Genomic DNA, 19,631 nt, shown 5'->3' with positions numbered 1-19,631 from the left:
CATTCCTTCTTTTTCCTTTGCAAGAATGAAGAGCGCCTGAGTTTTCAGTGCTCTTCTGCAGCATTCCATCATGCTCTTCCTTCCAACCCATTGCAAAGCTGCGATATCTTCAGCATCCCGGGAAACATTCCCAGCTCTCAAAAAACAAGCAGAAGCTACTGAGATTCGTCGTCTGGTACATGCGCACTGGGCTACTCACAAGTTTGGGAATCCTAGGCCTTTCCAGAGGTGATAGGAGATGCATGTAACTATACCATCTGGGCTGCCACGTTCACCACGTAGCGTGCCTTGCTGCCATCTTTGTGCAGCTAAGGAGCAATCCAAGATCCTCCCTGCATGGCAAAACCCACTCAGGAATAGCTTGTTTCTGCAAAGTGCTGTCATTTCCAGTGTTCATCACCTTTGGATGGAGGGACAGAGTCCACAACAAACTACACCTGTTCAGAAAACATTGTTTTTGTGAACAGCAGCAATGACAAGGATGGGTATAGCGGCAGTGTCTTCATCCAATTCTTAAATAAGTTAGTATTCTTCTGGAGCTGAGCACTTGACAGTCTGCAGGTAACTTATTCTTCCAATTAGGCTGTTCCTTTAGTGTGCATTATTTTAGCAGGATTTTAATTTGTTTGTATATATGCTTAGCTTATGGATAATGAATCCTTATCTACCCATGCAGCATGCTACCATTTATGTGGCATCTCTGCCCTTGTTCTACTAGGTGAGAACTGTGCGCGATAAGGGAAGTGGGGCCCGTAACCCTGCTCTCCTATGAAAAGTGTCCTTCGATGATTTACCAGCTGTTCAGCCATTCAGCTGTTAAAGGATAGTGCCTCTAGCACTACAGCTCCCCACTCTTGTTACGCTGGGGTGTCAGCAGATGGAGCATATCATGGTTATTGAAGCTGGATACAGTGACTGTCAAAAGCCTACGCTGCCTGGCATATGCAAGTAGATTTCAGGCATCTGGTTGTGCCTTGGCCTGGCCGCATTGAAAAATATGAAAAGAAACCCATTGGCGAGGGAGACCCACTGGTTGCAGCATGGATGTGACAGTGCCATATCTGCCACATGATCTGTCACTCCGGAAGTAGCAGGCGGATTCTGTCGGCGATATCAAGCGTTCACCTGCAGGTGCAAAACGCACACTTGGTCGCCGGCTTAACCTGCACGGCCTGTTGTCGTGTTTCCGTGTGCAAAGTGCCGAATGGCGCCTGCACGCAGGAATCCAGCCGTCGTCCAAGCAAATGAGCACCGCGACGTGGTGATGGCAGGTGAAACAAAGCGTAGCCTCTCTTCCCTTCTGCTGCAGCTGCTGGGAGGTGGTGTTTCCTCTCTCTCCTGTGCTCTCTGAAATTCGGGAGCCTTCTTTGCTTCGTTTATGGGGTGGGGGATGTTTGTCCCTTTTTCCTTCTCCCCCAGCTTCTTCCTGGGGGTTCTGAGGGTTGAGGTCTATGTGCCAGACGGTGAGGTCTATCAACTGCTGATAATTTTGAGCCCTTCCGCAAATCAAGAAATCTCAGCGCCTAATGTGGCTCCCATTGGGGCACATCAAATATTCCTTCCTCTGCTTCCCCAGAGCAAATATTCTCTCTAGTACACCAGTGTTTCTCTAATACACACTCTAGTTATAGCTGCCTATTCCTTTGCTTTGCCCTCTTCTCCCCTCGCAATGGCATCGGAGCCTGCAATGAATTAGGAGCGGAAAGTAAGTTGCTGAATAATGGGCCTGATAACTGGAGCCCAGGGTGAAATAATCTAATGGCAATTTTAGGGAGCCGAGCGTGCTAGGTTTGTCTGCACTGACCTTCCTAACCACACCGGGTACTTCTAGCAGGTGATCGTACTTTTTCTAGCACAGCTGTTTTCAACCTGTAGTCTGCAGGCCCTTGGGGGTCTGCAGACTATGTTTAAGGGGTCCGCGAAAGATGCCTACAATCAAGCAGAAGTATGTGAATAGCCCACTTACGATTCAAAGGGGTCCGCACCGCCAGTCAAAATTTTTTAGGAGTCCGCAAATGAAAAAAGGTCAAAAGCCATTGTTCTAGCACAAAAATGCCCATATTCGAGAGGGGCCCTCGCTCAGCCACGAAAGCTTCTCACAGATCGGAAGAAGGATGCTGAGATCCAAACCCCCACTTGTGCAATGGTAACAATGTCCCTGCTGCAAAGGGACTTGTAGAAAACTTCAGCAGCACAAGCTGTTCCTGCAATGTTGTTGTATAAATATGTTTTATGTATAAATATGTATTTGAATCCATGTTTGGACTCAAACCTGTCTGTTCATCCAGCTGTCGAGTAACCTCTGCAAACAGCAGGGTCCTTCTTGACAGATTGAAGCCAAAAAAAACCACTGCCTGTTCTGCAAAACCCATTTAATTTGTTAAAGAGACAGTAACTTTGTTAAATTAATAAAACGGGCTAGAAAAGGGAACGGCTGCATTACAAGTGCATCTTGCAGCTTGCTGGTAATCCTGCAATTAAGGCTACAGTACCAGAGTATCACAAAACTGGGATTTGCATAATTTGAAATTTGAGGAAAATCTCTAAATACTTTAATTTTGATAGAAACTGTTTCCACTGCTGACATGTGTCTACACCTATAATTTCAGTTGATAAATTGCTGTAATTTCTCCTCCATTTCATGTTCTTTCTAACATTAATTGTCAGTTGTAGAGTAAAACACTATAGAGGGAGAGAGAGAGGGAGAGAATAATGTCATTGTGCTTTTGTGGTGTGAATAGCCTTTTGAAGAATGATTATCTACCACACAGATGCAAATAAAAAAGGGACCTCTTGGCTTGCACTTGAACACTGCAATGGGTGTATGTGCAGCAAGCAGTCAAGGGGTTAAGGCCCTGGAAGGAGACTCGGGGAGAGGACCTGCTGCCCCCTGAAAAAGCTTCTCCGCTGGCTGGGTGGGAGGAAAGTATTCACACCTGGACTTCTGGGAAGAGAGGGGGGTGTCATTTAGAGCAACCCAGAGACTGCTCTAATTTATACCAGAGGCTGAATAGGAGCCTGAGTGACCCAGTATATGAGGACCATAAAGGTGCTTGAAAGTCCTATTTAAGCCCAGCCACTTCCTCTGCTCACATCTGAAGCTCGTAGTCCTGGCTCATCCGTATCCCATGACCTTGGGCAATCAACTTGCCGGAGCCAGGACTTTGCCATCCCCTTCACAGTATTCCCCTGTCTATTTGCCCTCCTCTGCCAAATGCCACTCTTGAAGATACTTCTATATAAATACACTTCAAACAGAGGCCCGGCGCTACTAAATTATTCTATTAATTTATTATTCACGATGAAAAATTATTCTAATAAATGATGAAAAATTATTCTAATAACATGCTATTCTATTAATATTCTGCAGACGAGCAGTTAAAATCACTTCCTGTGGTTGCTCCCCTCCTTAGCGCTGATCTATTTCTAACAGAGTTTATTTAAATTAAAATCCTCTCCTTTGGCAATGTACAGCGTTTAACAAAACCAGCGGGGCTGGGGCAGCGGGAGCCGGCAGTCAAGGTAGGAGGAAAGACTGCCAGTAGGGTTGGGACTTTGGCCTTGCTGATTGCACGGCGGGTGTCACGGGAGGTGGGGAATGAATGAGTTTGTGCACCTACTTCCTGGACACGGGATGAACGGCGATCGCTCTCCGTTGATGGGGAACAACGGGCTCCATGCTCAAGCGTGTCTCAGTGGCGGGCTAGGACAGAGCCGGGCCGCCCATGTGCTCTCCCTTTTCCCCAGCCTTGGAGCAGACTGCTGTTGGCTAAGTCTCTGGCACAAATTAAAGCAACCTCAAGGTTGCCACCTTGCACTGACTCCCTGAGGATGGCCCTCCGGGGCGCCGCCGATGATGATGATGAGATACCTGCCCCTGTCGCGATACATCGTTCCCCAGCTGACCCTCTGCACTGCCGGTGAGGACAGGAGCAGGCAGTGGAAAGCCAGTTGCTATCCATATTGCAAAGGGAAATTCCCTACAGCAGGGAGATCTTCGAGGTCTGCGATAGACATTGCATATGACACAAAGCAGTTAAGTCTGATACTGCATTCAACCAGGCTTATCTCAAACCGGTTTCGGCCATTTTCAAACTGGTTTATGCGCATGGAATATCTGTTCCAAGTTTAAACCAGTTTCTGATCACTTAAACCGGTTTCGGGGAAATGTCTGTCCGTAGCCCTCCACGAGGTCACGTCAACCCAGAGGTCCTAAAGGGGACCGAGCTGGAGGGCCAAGCTGGTCGACAGTTCCAGGAGCCCGGACGCAAATCCAGGTTCGCCTTGGTTTATGTGTAATGTCTGTCCCTAGCCCTGCCGCCTATGCCGCCCAGTGTCTCCTGCACATTTAGAACAGAGACAGATGCATTTTACCTGCCTTAAACCGCAGAGAAGCATAGCGGGCTACTTTTTTTAACCCTGCACCATTGACCCAATGCATCCTTGGCCCTTCCGGCTTTTGGGTAGGGGAGGATATTGCCCATCCAGCAGCCCTCAACCTTCCAGGTACTGGGAAACCCTGGGCCCAAGGCTCTTCCTTCACATCAGGATAAATGAATAATGGATATTACGAGGGGGTTACGCTGCAGGTGACTGGGATGCAAAACTAACACTTCCGAAGGAGGGGCAGGACCCCCATTCTGGAGTAGCAGACTGGGAATGCGGCATTTAGTCAAAGGGGAGAAAGGTCGAAGGGGTCTTGCCATCCATGCAGCAGTTGATGGCTCCAGGAACGGTGACCCATTCCCTCCTAGCATCTTGCAGCCCCTCCTCGCTGCTCATCCTCTGTTCCTTCCCTGCTTATCTGTGGCCTGGCACCATAGGCTTGCCAGGCTTCATGCCAGAGATATTTTCCTAATGGTTCCTCTCCCTGCTTCGCTTGTTGTTTTCCTTCCCTGCCAGCTGGCTTGCGCACACCCCAGCCGCTTTAGGCAGCTGCAGGGAGGGCTTTCATGGGCATGCAGAGGTTGGAAGGCTTGTTTACAGGTGGCAAAGCAGCTGGATCAGGCTCCACAGGCTCGTTTCACACAAGGAGCCACAACAGCCCTGCGTTAGCGAGACGCCAAGGGACATGGAGGACCCCAGGCTCGTGGCTGGGCATGCTGCCCTGTGATTTGGGAGATGAGGAACTGCCCTGGGTGCATCAGGGTTGAGGAAACTTTGCAGCCGCTCCCTCCAAAATAACGTATCGTCCCGAGATCCCGCGACACAGGGACGGGAGGTATTTTGAGAGCTCCAGGCAAGGCAGGACTTCCGCTCAAATTCCTTTACAACTGAGTGCACAGTCTGAAGTATCCTTGGGGGAAGGGAGCAAACAGCAGATGAGTGGGTAGCCTCAGGCATCTCTGAACCGCTCTAGCCCATCTCGAAGATGCCATATTGGTTGGTGATATAATCTATTTACCTAGCCTGACCAATGGAAAAACATTGCTGTAACTGCCGTAATAAATGAATAGCACCATCTGGATAGGGCATTCATGCCTGCTTGTTTGATGCTTTGCTGAAAGAGCGAGGATCGTGGCTTCCATAGAATAGGTTTAGATTTCCGTGCTGAAATCTCACATCGTGCGTCTCATTCACGCGGGTCCCAGGGTGCTGGGGGAGTAACGGGTAGTATAGTTTAGAGCATGGCAGACTTCCACCAAAAGAGCATGCCCCCGTGTTGTGAGCTGCATAACGGGAACTGCTGCTTAACAGGCTATTAACTGCAAAATGTAACCGGAGAAAGAACCTGGAAATGGCAGAGAGAAGGAGTTAATTGGTTGCTACTTATGTGTACCCCAATTAATGCACTGAGGACCAGATCCTTCACCGCTTTGCACTGAGGTAGATCCACGCTGTCTTGTGCAAACCGAAGCCGTGTACCTCAAAAGAGTCAGAATTATCCCTATATGTCTGGAGCAGTGCTTTGCTTACTGAGGAGTCATTTTATTAGTGCTGTCCTTGGTCAGCTTCTCCTGAACACCCCAGTCCCTTCCTCAGGGTCTGCTCGAGCAATCTCTATAGCAATGCTAGGCCCAGGTGTCTGGCAAAGAAGCGTATGCAATGGCATATGCCCATGACTACATGCAAAAATGCAGCAATTACATGTGCAAATGTAACCAAGCACCTAGACGTGCATGCACTTCCCCAACTGGCACGTGAAGCCCTGCCAATTGCATGGGAAATTCAGTGCACAAGGGTGTATTCAACATTTCTGTAAATCTGAGGCCTCGTAAAGAGCCTGGACTCCAGGTGACGTTGTTATATCTCTGACAAGCCAAAAACCTCAGTAAAGGGACATCAGCTCAAAGGACATTCACTGAAGCCATCTTGTTCTCTGTGTGTTCATCTCTCACAGCATGAGTAATTAAAGGACCAGCTACAGCTCAGAGGATTTTGTAGCTTTGTGGTTCAGGAAATCTTTCACTCTCTCTTCCCCTCCTGGTACTATACTAGATCAAGCCATTAAGCAACACCCTCTACTTCTCCTGAGACTATTCATCACTCATAATGAATACCTCCTTCCTCCTGGGCCATCCCCTCCTTACCCAAGAATTTGGCTGGCATGTGATACTGCCCTATCCGGATAACTCCAGGGTTGGTTTTTATTTTTGGCATCCAGATAATGTGCTCGTTCTAATTTTCCCTCCCTATGGGATTCGACGGGTCTCTCTTTGTTCTGGGTTTCGAAGCAGACATCCCACTGAGGCCGAGGTCTCTTCTGCATTGCAGGGGGAGGGAGCTTGCGCCAAAGTAGTTCCAGCTACAGAAACCCTCTGGTGCAGATGGGGTGCACCTGGGTAAAAAACAAAAAAATATCTTGCCTTGGTGGCAAGGTGGTTTACGAACAGGATCAATGGAGCCACTGTAAGTCATGTTTTACTCCAGCCCAACTTCTCTGTGCCAGGGGCTTGTACCAAGGTGGAAACAAAAGCAAGCGCAAGCCATGCAGACGCAGCTTCCTTCTTACTGACCTCTGATATAAACCTTGATGTCAGCCTTCTAGGCGTTAAGTATTATATAGACATTCAACGTAGCCCGTGAAGAGACATGGAGAGGAACTGGAGTCTCGCTGACTGCCTGTTCTCATCTCAGTAGGTTTGTCGGGGTGCGATAGCCCCGACAATCCCAGCAACGTGTGACATCCTACATTTGTTTGATGTCTCTTGTTGGATCATCTTAAAAGGTAGGAGAGATGTTAGATCAGCTTTGGGGCACGGGATGCCCTTCCTGAGATGCAGATACAGCCTGAACTAAAATATCGGTAGGAGCAGGAGGGGTGTAACTAAAAGCAGTTGTTTTAGCAGTTGTCTGCTGCTTTCCTAAATCTGGGATTTCAATTGATCGCTGTTACTTTGGTAACTTCCCGGGTTGTCACGTGAGGACCCCTGTTAGCCTTGTTTTACACTGCTGCAGCGTGTTTGCAGGAAGGTTTTGCTCCATCTGAACTGAACCAATGGGACCGATTCGTTTAAGGTAGACGGCGCCTTATCTTTTACACACCTCCGACTGCTCGCAGTTCTCTGTTGGAAGAGCTGGGTGAGAACCATAAATCATTAACATTTATGAACTGGTAGAAGGATCTTCCACATGCATGGCCTGCTTTTATTTACACGTGCTAAAGTAATCCAGCTGGATCTGCTGGGGAAGCACATAATAAGCTTCCCCAGTCGCTTCTGGTTTTGCAGTACAGGAGCCAAGTCTTGCAAACCTTTATTCTCATGAGCAGCTCACACGTGGGTGAGACTGTTTGTGTGAATCAGGGGTTTCAGGGGCAAGTGCTAAAACAGGGTCCCAGCCAGCAAACTCTCCTTTGTGCGTGCAGGAGGTGGGCTGTTGTTCTCGAGTTCATGGTCTCATCGGGTTCCCTACCTGTCCACTTTGTTGCATGGGCTGATTTGCAAATGTTCCCCATCACTGGCTTTCCACCAGCCTCATTTGGGAGGTCAGGATCAAGTACTGCCGTTGGTGATGGACTCCCCCTTCCTCCACCCCCAGCAATTCTTTATTTTTATTTTATTTTTTTCAAATCTGAGTTCAGCTTTTACCTTCTTCCGTAGGACGATTATCACAACAGGTGAAGTTCATCTCTTTGGTCCCTGAGACTTCCTGTGCTGTTTTCAAGCGCCTTTGTGTCCCCTTCTCACTGTTCGGCTTTAATTCAGCGCAGAGCCTCTTGATGTGTGCATGTTTATCTTCCCTCAGTTCTTGCCCATTGGTGTGTCTCTCAGTTAAAGTGCTTTTACTCAGCTTGCGAAACCCACTGTAGCACTATCTTTGTTAAGATGATAAGCTGTATCAGGAAAAGCAAAAAAAAAAATCCTTGTGCAGTAAGTAGCTCTTTTTCCCAAGGAATATCATGCAACAAAGATAGATGCTGCAACGCTAATACACAAATCTAAATTCCAAGGAGCAAAATAGAAACATCCAACCATGCTAAATAAGTTGCTATGTTTGAAAGTTCACAAAATATCTAGAGGTTGAAGTGAGGCCCTGGCACTTGAGCAGTATAAGAGGCAGATTCAATTAAAATATGTCTGTCCCATGGTAGTGGCTAAACAGCAATAAAAAAAAAAAATGAAATCAATTTTTTTCAGGACTTCGAAAGCCTTGTGTAGATTTCCAGAAGGCAGAAGCCAAAAATATATCTATTAAAAAGTCCCCAGGGGCTCAATAGTGACATTGTAACCAAACTAGTTTCCTTTCAGATATGAACAGTGCCTGTGTGTTTTGAGGACTCTTTTGCAAATAAACTATTTGTATATGCAGATATAATATTTTACATGTGTATTGCATACGGGTAGAATAAATATACTTACCTTTATATTGCACTTGTTCAAGATCAGAGATGATTTAATAGTGGCGTATTGCAAACAATCTGATGTGGCTGAGTTATATTCAATATAAAACCTGACATGTTTGCACATACCCAACGTAACATTATTGTATTAGTTGCTGTATACCACTCAGTGAGATATGTGTCTACATATGTGATTTTATATATAGCCTAGTCTGATCACATTATTTGGAAATAATCTGAGAAAATAACATACAAGATAAATACAAGAATGTATACTTATGCACATAGAGATACATTACTCTAGGTATACACATCATAACGGTTTATTCACACCATAGTCCAGATTTCACTTTATCACAACACACACAATCTGACTCTTTTTGGAGTTGTCATTTGGGGAAGGAATTTTTTTTTGGTTTTCTTTTTCCTTCCTTTTTTTGGTTGTTTGTTTGTAAGTGAGAGCTGAATTATGTGCAAGCAAAATGTTCAAGAAAGACATCTCTTCACCCAGGGAGCCGGGGACGGCACTACCAGTGCAGCCCACACTCCTCCATCTTCCCCCAGTAACATGTATCAGCCTTGACCCGGGCAAACCAATCCCTGTTGGGGCAGCCTCCGGTTTTACTTGATTTTTCTATCCTTTCTAGAATTGATGACAAAATGAGCACAGAGACTTAGTCCAAACTCCCCGGGTCAATGGGAGCAGGATTTCACGCAAGCAGTTCATTTCATGGATACGCAGATAAATTCCTAAAAGCTTTAGGTGGCTGCTAACCTCGACTGGATTGCAGCCGTCAAAGGAGAGTACCAGTCCCAGAGTTAGCTAACCCTCTTCTGTCTGGTTCTTCATTTAGCTGGTTATTTATTTGTCCATTTGGGAGGACAAAGAAAAGCCTCTGCTAGCCAGCCTACTCTGCTCACTTGTATGGGGTCTGTCCTTCCTTCCTTCCTCCCTTGGACAGAAGCAGGTGATTGTAAAATGTCTCGCTGTCTTCAGAGCAAGGCAGCAAACTGAGAAAAAAAATCATTTTCTGTTGCTACACTTACAGCAGATTTATTTCCCCAAAGAAACCTAAGTGTGACTGCAAAGATAAAAAAAACCGAAAAAAGCCCAACCCAGGGTAAGCAGTGTGCTGGTGATGATTAAGGTGCCCTTCCACAAAATAAATAAATAAACCCAACCTCCTGGCACTTTCCCATAGGTCTTCATTATACCTTATATCATTATACCATCTCTCAGTATAATCAAGAAGGGAAAGAGCTCAGTAGACCAAGAACCTCCCACTTCAGTCCCTGAATCTTAGGGGCAATATAAGCCCAGCTGGCAGGATAAATGCGGTGTTTTTATGTTGTTTTTTTTTTAAATCACCCAGGAACCCTGCAAAGCTGAAATTTGCTTATACGTCTGTTTATATCTTGCAAGACGCTAGATGACCTTGAACCAACTTTATTATTTCCCTTCTTTCTTTTTTTTTTCTTCTGAAGTCATAAGTTCTGCCTAAGCCTCTCAGAAAAAAAAAAAAAGGGAGGCGGGGAGAAAGCTATTTATGCATTATGTTTCTTTTGTAATATTGGCATTTTAAAAAGGTTGAAATGTTTTGGGCCTCTTTTGCAAAGTTATGCTATTTAAACAGGATAACATAGCATTTTTCTTTCAAAGACTAGCCCTTCCCCGGTGCAGGGGTTTCTGCTTTTATTAATAAGGAGCCTTTCTAAGAGAGCTATGGATGTCCTAAATATTTTTCCCCTGCACCAGATTCAGGAAGAAATTGTAATTAATTTCTCTTTCAGTAAAAAAGGCAAAGCTATTTTTAAATTGCATGCCCGATTGAATTAAAAAAGTGCTAGACAATTAACAGTCATCCTTTTTATTTTTATGTTCTTTAAAATGCAGATTCAGTTTAGGACTTTTTCTCCCCCTTCATCTTTTTCATGTGTCCTAATTGTTAGCTAAGTAGTGTCAGGACTGTGTGTTATCGGCCAGGGCAGGTGTCAGGTTTAATATTATTAAAGATGCAATTACTTCTTTCTCAAGCACTGCTTGTCAGTGTAGCTCATCAATTTATATATCAATACGTTTTTTAAGTAAAAAATTTCTGCTCATCTTTTCACAATTCCCTCCTTGATAGCTCCTCTTCTTTTTTATTTTTATTTTTTTGGAAATTTCTCTTTTAACCTTATTGCTTAAAAGATCTCTAGAGCCCAGTGAAGTCTGACAGTCCTCTAGGACATCAGACCGCACAGACGCATTTTCCAACTCAAGAACAGGTTTCTAAAAATTTAGCAACCTGGATCCTAGGAGCATTTTTTGGTGGAGCATCCCAGAATTAAATGAGGACACCACTGATAGCTGGGGGGGGGGGAAAAAAATGGAAGGAGTTGACTGGTCTCTTGACATTGAGCACACGTCACATAACAGCACCGGGAAACTCGTAAGGGGAAAATGTTAGTTTATGATGCCAAGAACCATAAAGGAGGCTGCAGCGAATGGGTGAGAAGTTTTGCATACTTGCCGTATCCACACTGCCAGGCAAGGCTCCTGGGAATCTCCTGCCATGTCACACAGCAGAACGTCACAGGGGAAACCCTTTGGATTGGCGCGCAGCGCTGGAACGAACTTCCTCGTTCTCACTGTTCAAAACGCGATGCATTCAAATTGCTACCTTATTAAGCAGATGTTTTCTCCAGCCCCCACTGCCAGGAGAGCTGGGCACAATCACTTCATTCTTGATTTGCTTTGTCGCTTTGTTGTTTTGGGGTTGACCCGAACTGTTCCCCCAATTTGGCACTGAGTCAGAAATGAAAAAGGAGTGAAGAAGTAAAAAAAAAAAAGAAAAAAAGGCTTGAGTTCAACATTTTCTAAATTAAATGGTTTGCTTTTTTATTTTTATTTCAAAATGACATTTTGTTTTGAAATCAGACTCAATGAAATTTGAAAGGGAGGAAGGAAGGGAGCTGGCAGGCAGGCAACCCCCCAGAGCCCTCCAGTGAAATGCTTTTTCTTGGTCCAAAATCATATTTCAGTTAACCCTAAATGATTTTTTTTTTTTTGGTGGAGGCTTCAGTGGCCAAAACAGAAGCTTGATTCACACAGCTCAAATCTGATCAAACTCCTAGAAGAAGGTTTCAGATTGGATATCAGGAAAAACTTCTTCCCGGTTCGTGTGCCCAGACTCTGGAATAGACTCCCAGCGGGGTGGTGCAGGCGCCTGCCCCGGAGATCTTCCAGAGGAGACTGCATGCACGCTGTGCTGGGGTTATTTGACCCCTGCCGTCTTTCCTGCCCAGAGCAAGGTCCCTCATGAGGTCCCTTCCAACCCTAAACCTCTGTGAAGCTGTGAATCTCAAGTCCTGACCCTCTCACCCCACTGAAACCGCCCTGTCTGAGCAGCACTTCCCCTTCTCTGGGAACCCACAGTTTCTGTGGCCCATGGAGCTTTGCCTAGGGTCACTCTGCTGCCATCGGTGTTGCATGGGACTGAGCAGGGACCCTGGAGCTCCGTTTCTGAGAGCCCTTTGGGGACCGCTCGCCATTGCAGCATTGACACCAAAACAGCTCAATTGTGGCTTCTCTCAGCCTGCAGGAAGCGGCAGGCAGAAAAGAAGACACTAAATCGTTTAGGCTGCCCTATGCACTGACCCCACATTCCCACTGACCTCCTGAGGCACTTCTGACAGCATGTTTTCGTGTTTGGAGAGGAGTTTTCATAGCTGAAGGACTTGGTACCAGCTTGTTGGGCCTTTCCCTGTGGCATTGCTGGTGTGACTGCCATCCAGCGGGGCAAGCCTCACTGAACAACCTTGGCGCTGTTCAATGAGAAATTTGATTTCCTTCGAAGTGTCCAAAAAGGGCCACTGCTATCATTACCACCACTTGCCCCCACAGCAGCCAGCTGACAGTGGAGAAACCAAGTAGCTTCACGCACCTTGCAGGTGGAACTAATCCGGCTCTCCCAGCTTGCAGCAGGTGCCAAGGCAGCGCGAGGACATGTTCAGGGCTGTTCTGCGGAAGGAGGACTTTGGACTAGAGACAGTCAGCTTTCCACTGAAGGGATTTTTCAGCAGAAAATGGCTGTTTTATTTTATTAAAGTGGAAATATGCCTACTTTTGGCTAACTGAGACAAAGGATGTCATAAAAAAATGTTTTCTTGTTCAGTAAGTAAAAAAACAAAGGGTTTTAGCTGGCCGGGTGGAAATATGGGGGATTTAAAAAACAAAAAATTGCATATTTTGGTGGAATGTAAGTGAAATCGATATAAATTCCACCTGCCCTGGAAATCTTCAAGAGGAGACTAGACAGTCGCTTTGCTGGGGTCGCCTGACCCCCAGTTGTCTTTCCTGCCTGGTGCAGGGGGCTGGACCCCATGATCTTCCAAGGTCCCTTCCAGCCTTCTAGTCTATGAATCTATGAAACCAAAGTATTTCCCCAGCTGGCTGAAATTCGTCCATGTGTCACTCATCAAAACAGAAAATTGATTACAATTTGTTGATGAAAAGGCAAACAAAAATTTTCAACAAACTTTTTTTTTTACCGGGGGAAAAAAGTTCCAGCTCAAGTTTCCTAGCTCTTGGGGCAAAGCTTTCATAGTATTAAATTCTTTAATAACGTCATCATCCCACTACTCTGGCAAGGTTTAGGGGTGTTAAAGAACTGAAACTGAAATCATCAAGGGTTTTATAAGCTTCATCGCAGCATTGCAGGTTTTAGAGGGAAGCAAACCAGCAAGGACCCTGTTTTGGAATCCTTTCCAGGCAATTGCCGAGTCCCAGGTAGCGTGTTTAATTGCAGCATTTCCCTTTTGTGCTGGGTCGTGCCGGTTATACACCAGCCAGGAAGCTGGCCCTGTTCTCCACGCCTGTGTAGGGAGTAAAGTGATCTAACGTGGTGCAGGTTGTTCAGAAAGCAGCTGAAGACTCCCTCAACTGACAGTTGTGCGGTGCATGGCTGGAGACTGACAACTAATGGTTAGTTTGCAAATAGCTGCATAAAAGATCAGAAGGATAATGTGAAGGGGGAGAAGGGTGGGGGGAATCCCTGGAAGTACTTAAAGAAAATTGATTTCCGTTTAATTTTCATTTAGTTCGATATTAATTTTCAACACCACCGATCTTCCTTCATGTAGTACGGGGGTGCAGAAGGGCAGTGGGAAATGCAGCTGTAGCTAACAGGGCCACACTTTTGACTTCAGCATTCATTTTTCCAGTCCTGGTTCTCTTTCCAAACCAGCACAAATCAAGAGTAACTCCATTTTTGCTAATGAAGTTACATCAGCAGGAAAGAGATAGGAATGAGAAAAGAGAATCAAGCCACAACTCCTCCCCACTCCTTTTTTGTTTTGTTTTTTTGGACCGAGAATATATTTGGAAACCAACATTAGTGAGAACATGTTTTCTCAAAGTGATCAACTATGTTTGTTTTATTGTTGTGCTGTGTAAAAACCTAAAAAGAAAGTAGCAGGTTGGGATTTCTTGTGTGGGAGTTTTAAACTAAGATGTGGCTATTTGGAGAATTTTATCTTTGTGGAACTTTGTTCCAAGTTCAGATTAATATGATGAAATGGCTATATGAATGCCACCATGTCTAGCGAGTCAGCCAGGAGCTGACAAGTCCCCTGACACCAGGAATCTGCCTGCAGAAGAAGAGAGTCCATGATCTTCCTCCCTAATTGCAAAAAAACACCCAAGCAATGAGAAAAAACAGAGCAGCAAGGCAAGACCTACCGCTGTTTGATTTGGTTTTATTTTTACCTTCACTTCCCCATGCTATGTAAAGTAAAGAGCAATTGAGTCAGGAACCATTGAAACACCCACAGGTTACATGCTTCAACCATCACTTTTCCCAGTGAATCGGATTGCCTACAGGGTTGGGGTTTTGGAAAAGGGTGTGCTGGGACACCTCGAGGGGTCTGGTCTGGTACTGGGGGCTTCAGCCAGCTGTGTGCTGGGACCCAAATGCAGCATCTGGATGAGCACCCAGAAGAGAGAGCCTAGCTTGAGTATGAGACAGCTTGGCAGTTTTCGGAGCTTTCATCTTGGAGAGTCACGTGGCTAAAACTTCTCATCTGTGACCATGTCCACCAGCGAGTTTTACTTTCAAATCTGAGACTTGCTGTCACAAAGGAGTCATGTCACTGCTTGGGTATAAGAACCGTAGTGTTACGTTGGCAATAGCATTTGATTGTTGCACTTTGATATAGCTGAATAGGTAATCAGACCAGTCTTTATTTTAGCCTGAGGATATCCCTTTGATTTGTAGAGGTTGGCCATTTCTTATCTGAGTTTGAAAATGGGATTATTTAAATGTGTATTGATGTTTTTCATGTGGTCTAACTGTGCAGTTCAACATGGTAATTCAACTCATAGCTCTACCAGATTGTTATCTAATCTGATAAGATATGAACAGCACAAAGCCAAGATGATGAAACAATCAGGATTGTTGACTCACTGGGGTCCCGCTAAATCCAGTCTGCTATCATACTTAATTATCCTGTCAAGTTCCTCAAATCTTCGCTCTTCCAGCACTGTAATGGCTAGAATAGTGGTAGTGACACCACTTGGTGGATGCGTAAGTTGATCAAAATAATTTCAGCCACCACAATGGCTATTTATGCCTTACAAATGATGTGAAAAGGAACTGATTCAAACACCCTAGACTGCAAAATAAAGGAAAGAGCTCTGTAGCATTTATAACATCACTGAAGGCCAATATTAACGACTGTGTACTGTACAGTAATGTTTTGCTGCTGCAAGCTCCCATACCCCTGCTTCTTACTGGCGTGGGAGAAAAAGGCTGAAAATCAAATTTGGCCTTTTTGTAAGCATTTTAAATTCAGTTGTATTCACTTAACACCAAGGCTGAATTTGTCCCTGTGTTTGGCTGTGTTTAAAACCTTGAGCCTCTTGAGCTTGGTACTGGCTTGCCAATCTTTTGTAAGTTTATCACCCCCCTTAGAAACAGCATACATTTTCAATCTTGTCTTACACGTCTTCGATGTGAATTGTAAACTTTGTCAACCAAAAGAGAAGATGGCGGGTTTAGTGACATCTTTAACAAAGATCATTTTTCTCCCACGTTCCTTTGGTATTCAAGTTAATTTGGTGTTGATGGGACCAAGCAAAACACGTAATGATTTAAGGAGTGTGAATCACAGTCACTTGTCTCTCATAATCAGGTTTCACTTCCTTGCTGCCTCATCAGAGGTCAGCTTAGGCATAGGATATACCTGGTATGAAGGCGTTCATTTGTTAATGTTATTTTACAAAGGTCATTGAGGTTAAAAATAGTCTTGTGATACTTGTGAAAAATCACAAGACCAAGACACTAACAGTCTCAAACACCTTTTAATGAAGAACTTGCTGGATAATGTATTTGTTGAAGGTTTCTGCCTTGAAATAAATACAGGACTTCTGGCTCTGGTACAAAACTGCCAGTTCCAGCATCCTTATGCACTGGAATGTATACTATAAATTAACCAGAGAATGAACAATGCTGTCCTCTCTACTATGCAGGTTTAAAAAAGGAAATCATTCATGTAATTAAAAACAACTCTTATCATCTGTCTGACAAAGATATTCTAGATCAAAGCACTTCGTGTATCTAGAACAAAGGCATTGGGTAAAATGTTCAAAAATGCCTAAGGCCCAGATTTTCAAATGCATTTAGGCACCTAAAGATGCAGGCAAGCACATAATGGGATTTTTAGAAGTGCCTAAACCTTTGAAAATCTAGCCATAAATGACACAGGAACCTAATCCCCACTGCTGTGCATTAAGCCCTTTTGAACGTATTGCCTCTGATCATTAAATTGTGTTAATTTTTGTAGAAGCTGCAAAGTACTCTATGATAGGGACTTTCCCATGTCATGTTCTTTGTAGATGCCATGTGCTTACATACCACAGCTTGTCCAGTTCCTTTCTCTCACAAAAATGGTCATGACTTTGATAGGAAAAGACCAGCTTTTTCTTGCATGTTTCTAATGTTGACAGACTAGTCAAGTCAAAGCAGAAAATCCTATGTCTTCTCTGGTTTCCTTCCATTTTTCACTCGTGGGGGGACCTGTACTTTCAGGCAGCTCCGGCAATTTGAACCGGATGGTATGTTCTATGGAGTCTCATGTTAGATGGCAGACACTGCTTCACGAGGAGAGCTGGGCACATTTGCTCATTCACTCAAAGCCAAGGAGCCGAACAGTGATTGCAGAAAAACACGACCCTCCCGTGTACTTCATCTAGTTTCATTCTGTGTATGCAAGAAGCTGCTGATTGGTCTGTTCTCTTACTCTTGTGTCCCTGTGTTTTTCCTTGCAGCCCTCAATGAGGTCTGCTGATCTCTTGCCCCATCCTACACCCCCTCCTATGCCTTCCAGAAAACAGTGCCAGATAGACCTGTGGGCTGAGTACAGACACTCAAAAAGCCCAAGGCTGAATTGATTCATTCTTTGCAGGTTAGTCTAAGTTGTGTAGATTGAACTGATAAACAAGTGAACAGACATTCACTTTTGAGTCCAGAAATATAGCTGTACGCCTGCAGTGGCCATGGCCAGAAGCCAGGGGGCGTTAGAGCACACCTCCCTGCTTAGCTGGAGGAGACAGCTTGGGACAGGGCTAGCTGGTCCATCCTGCAGTGCAAAGCATCTTGGGATGCTGCAGGACTCTGAATTAACTTGAATCTGGATCTGGGACAGAAGCTCAATAAACCGATTTAAACTCAATCAGTTAAGTCTGATACTGCATCCATCCAGGTTTATCTTAAACTGGTTTCAGTCATTTTGAAAGTGGTCTATGTGCATTGAACTTCTGTTGTGTAACAGATTTGATTTTAACCAGTTTCCAACCGCTTATACCAGTTTACATGTAATTTCTGCCCAGAGCCCTAATGCCTAATCCAGGAAGTGTGAGCACAGTGGGTAACAGCCATTCAAAAAGCCATGTCACTAAGTAGGGCCATGGCAAACCACAGCAAACCTGTCCCTCCTCCTTCATCTGTGCATCCCCCAGCATGATTGTCCGGGATCATGCTGGGCTTTAAAGCTACAAGCAACGATCCAGTGCCAGAGAGACAGAGACAGAGAGGGGAGGTGTTTTCTTCTTGCTGTTTCAGGGGATCATTGCTCAAGAAGCCTGTTTTTTTATACTCTATAGGCAAGGTTTCCAGAAAACAGGAGGAGGAGGAAGACACTTACACTTCTGTACTTGTCGGCCTCCAAGCTTCCATGTTACTGCAAGTTAAGGCTTATACATTCATTGGGGCAGTTACCTTATTGGTGTACATCAGGGTAACTCCACTGAAATTACACTGGAGCTAAACTGATTTATGCCAGTTTTACATCTGGTCTCTAAGCCTCCCTGCTTAGCGTAGACACACACACACACGAGTTATTAACACACCAGCTGGTCCTATATGGCCATTGCTGGAGATCAAAGCCTTCAAACACTCGGGTATGGAACAAGGGGCTCAGAAGGTAAAGGAAGTGTTTACTTGGCTCTCGGTGCTTGCCCCGCACCACGCCAAGCTCCTTTGTCTGCCTGCCGCTGCTCTAGTTTGCCTGTCACGTCCACCATGTGTGCACCTGGCCCGAGGGATGACCCTGATTCCTGTCCACACCTGTGCTTGCTGATGAGGTTCAGAATGTCTTAAAATAGGTTAATTTGCAGAAAAGTGACAGAAATAAATTGCTGCCACTTTTGTGTGCTGATAAGTTTAACCTTTTTTTCCCCCTAGCAGCTAAATTGCCAATCATCCAGAAACATACTACAGTTCATCCATTACATAAAAGGAACTGTTAGTCTCATTTAAAACAATATTGACCTTTTTCCCGTCCTTTCCATTTTGACTAAATTACAGGGTACATTTTTGAAATGCGGCTTTTGTCTGACTGTAACCAGGTGACCCTGGGCTTTTTTTTTTACAGTTACAGTTTTCAGCCTTTCCTTTCAATTTCTAATACAGTTCTCGGCTTAATCACTGAGATTTTCAGGGCCCAGGGGTACAAAGAAAAGTTAAATTTGCATGATACCTACATTTTCAAAGTCAGGGAAACCTAAAAATATGGAATAAACAAGCCCCAGGATATACTGGAATATACGATATGAGGATGTGGAGGGCCAGATTTTGAAGCAAGATCTCCAAGCATTTCCATTTGTGCTGCTAAGTGCAGGTAATTAGGTGTATAAATGCTAGCATTTGCACCCACGATTAACTTTGGCATGAAATTTGTGGACACAGTTATTTGTTGAGGCAGAAATTTGCCTATAAATATAGAAGCTGCTTCCTTTAAAAAAAAAATAGGGCTCTTAAATGTCCTGCAAGACTACTCTAATTGATTTGGAGGGACTGTGTTCAACACAGAAATACTGTTAGCTGATTTGGGGCCTCTGGCTGATCCTCGGCTGTCAGTTCTAGATGCCATTATAAAACAAGAGAGCAAGAGTTAAATCAAAGTGTAGCCTTACGGGGCGCATCCCGAATAGTGTGCATGTGCATTTCCCCAGGGACAAATAGCAGCGGCACATAGCTGTGCCCCTGCTATACTTGACCCCAGGGAATGCCCCTGTGTGCATGCTCTGGCACATGGCAAATTGCCCCAGGTGGGATAAGGGAGACTGGAGCCAGCACACGGGATGGCCCCAGCAGCCTAACCTGGGAGTCTGGGTGTCTCCCGGGGCTGCAGCGGCAGTGCTCTGGGCGTGCAGAGCCTGGCCAGCAGCTGGAGCATGGCTCTGGCCAGCTGAGCTCTGGTTTCATGCAGTGGATGCTGCAACCACATTTTTTGCACCCCCCTTTTTTTTAATACTGGGAGTTCCTGATATCTAATTTTGCCTCCGCGCTGCAAATATGCAGTGTGGAGA

This window comes from Crocodylus siamensis, chromosome 10 (genome assembly GCF_052110815.1).
Source record: "Crocodylus siamensis isolate JL-2025a chromosome 10, ASM5211081v1, whole genome shotgun sequence".
NCBI classification, from domain to species: domain Eukaryota; kingdom Metazoa; phylum Chordata; order Crocodylia; family Crocodylidae; genus Crocodylus; species Crocodylus siamensis.
The sequence above is the reverse complement of the archived record's forward strand: the minus strand, read 5'-3'. Positions refer to the sequence as shown.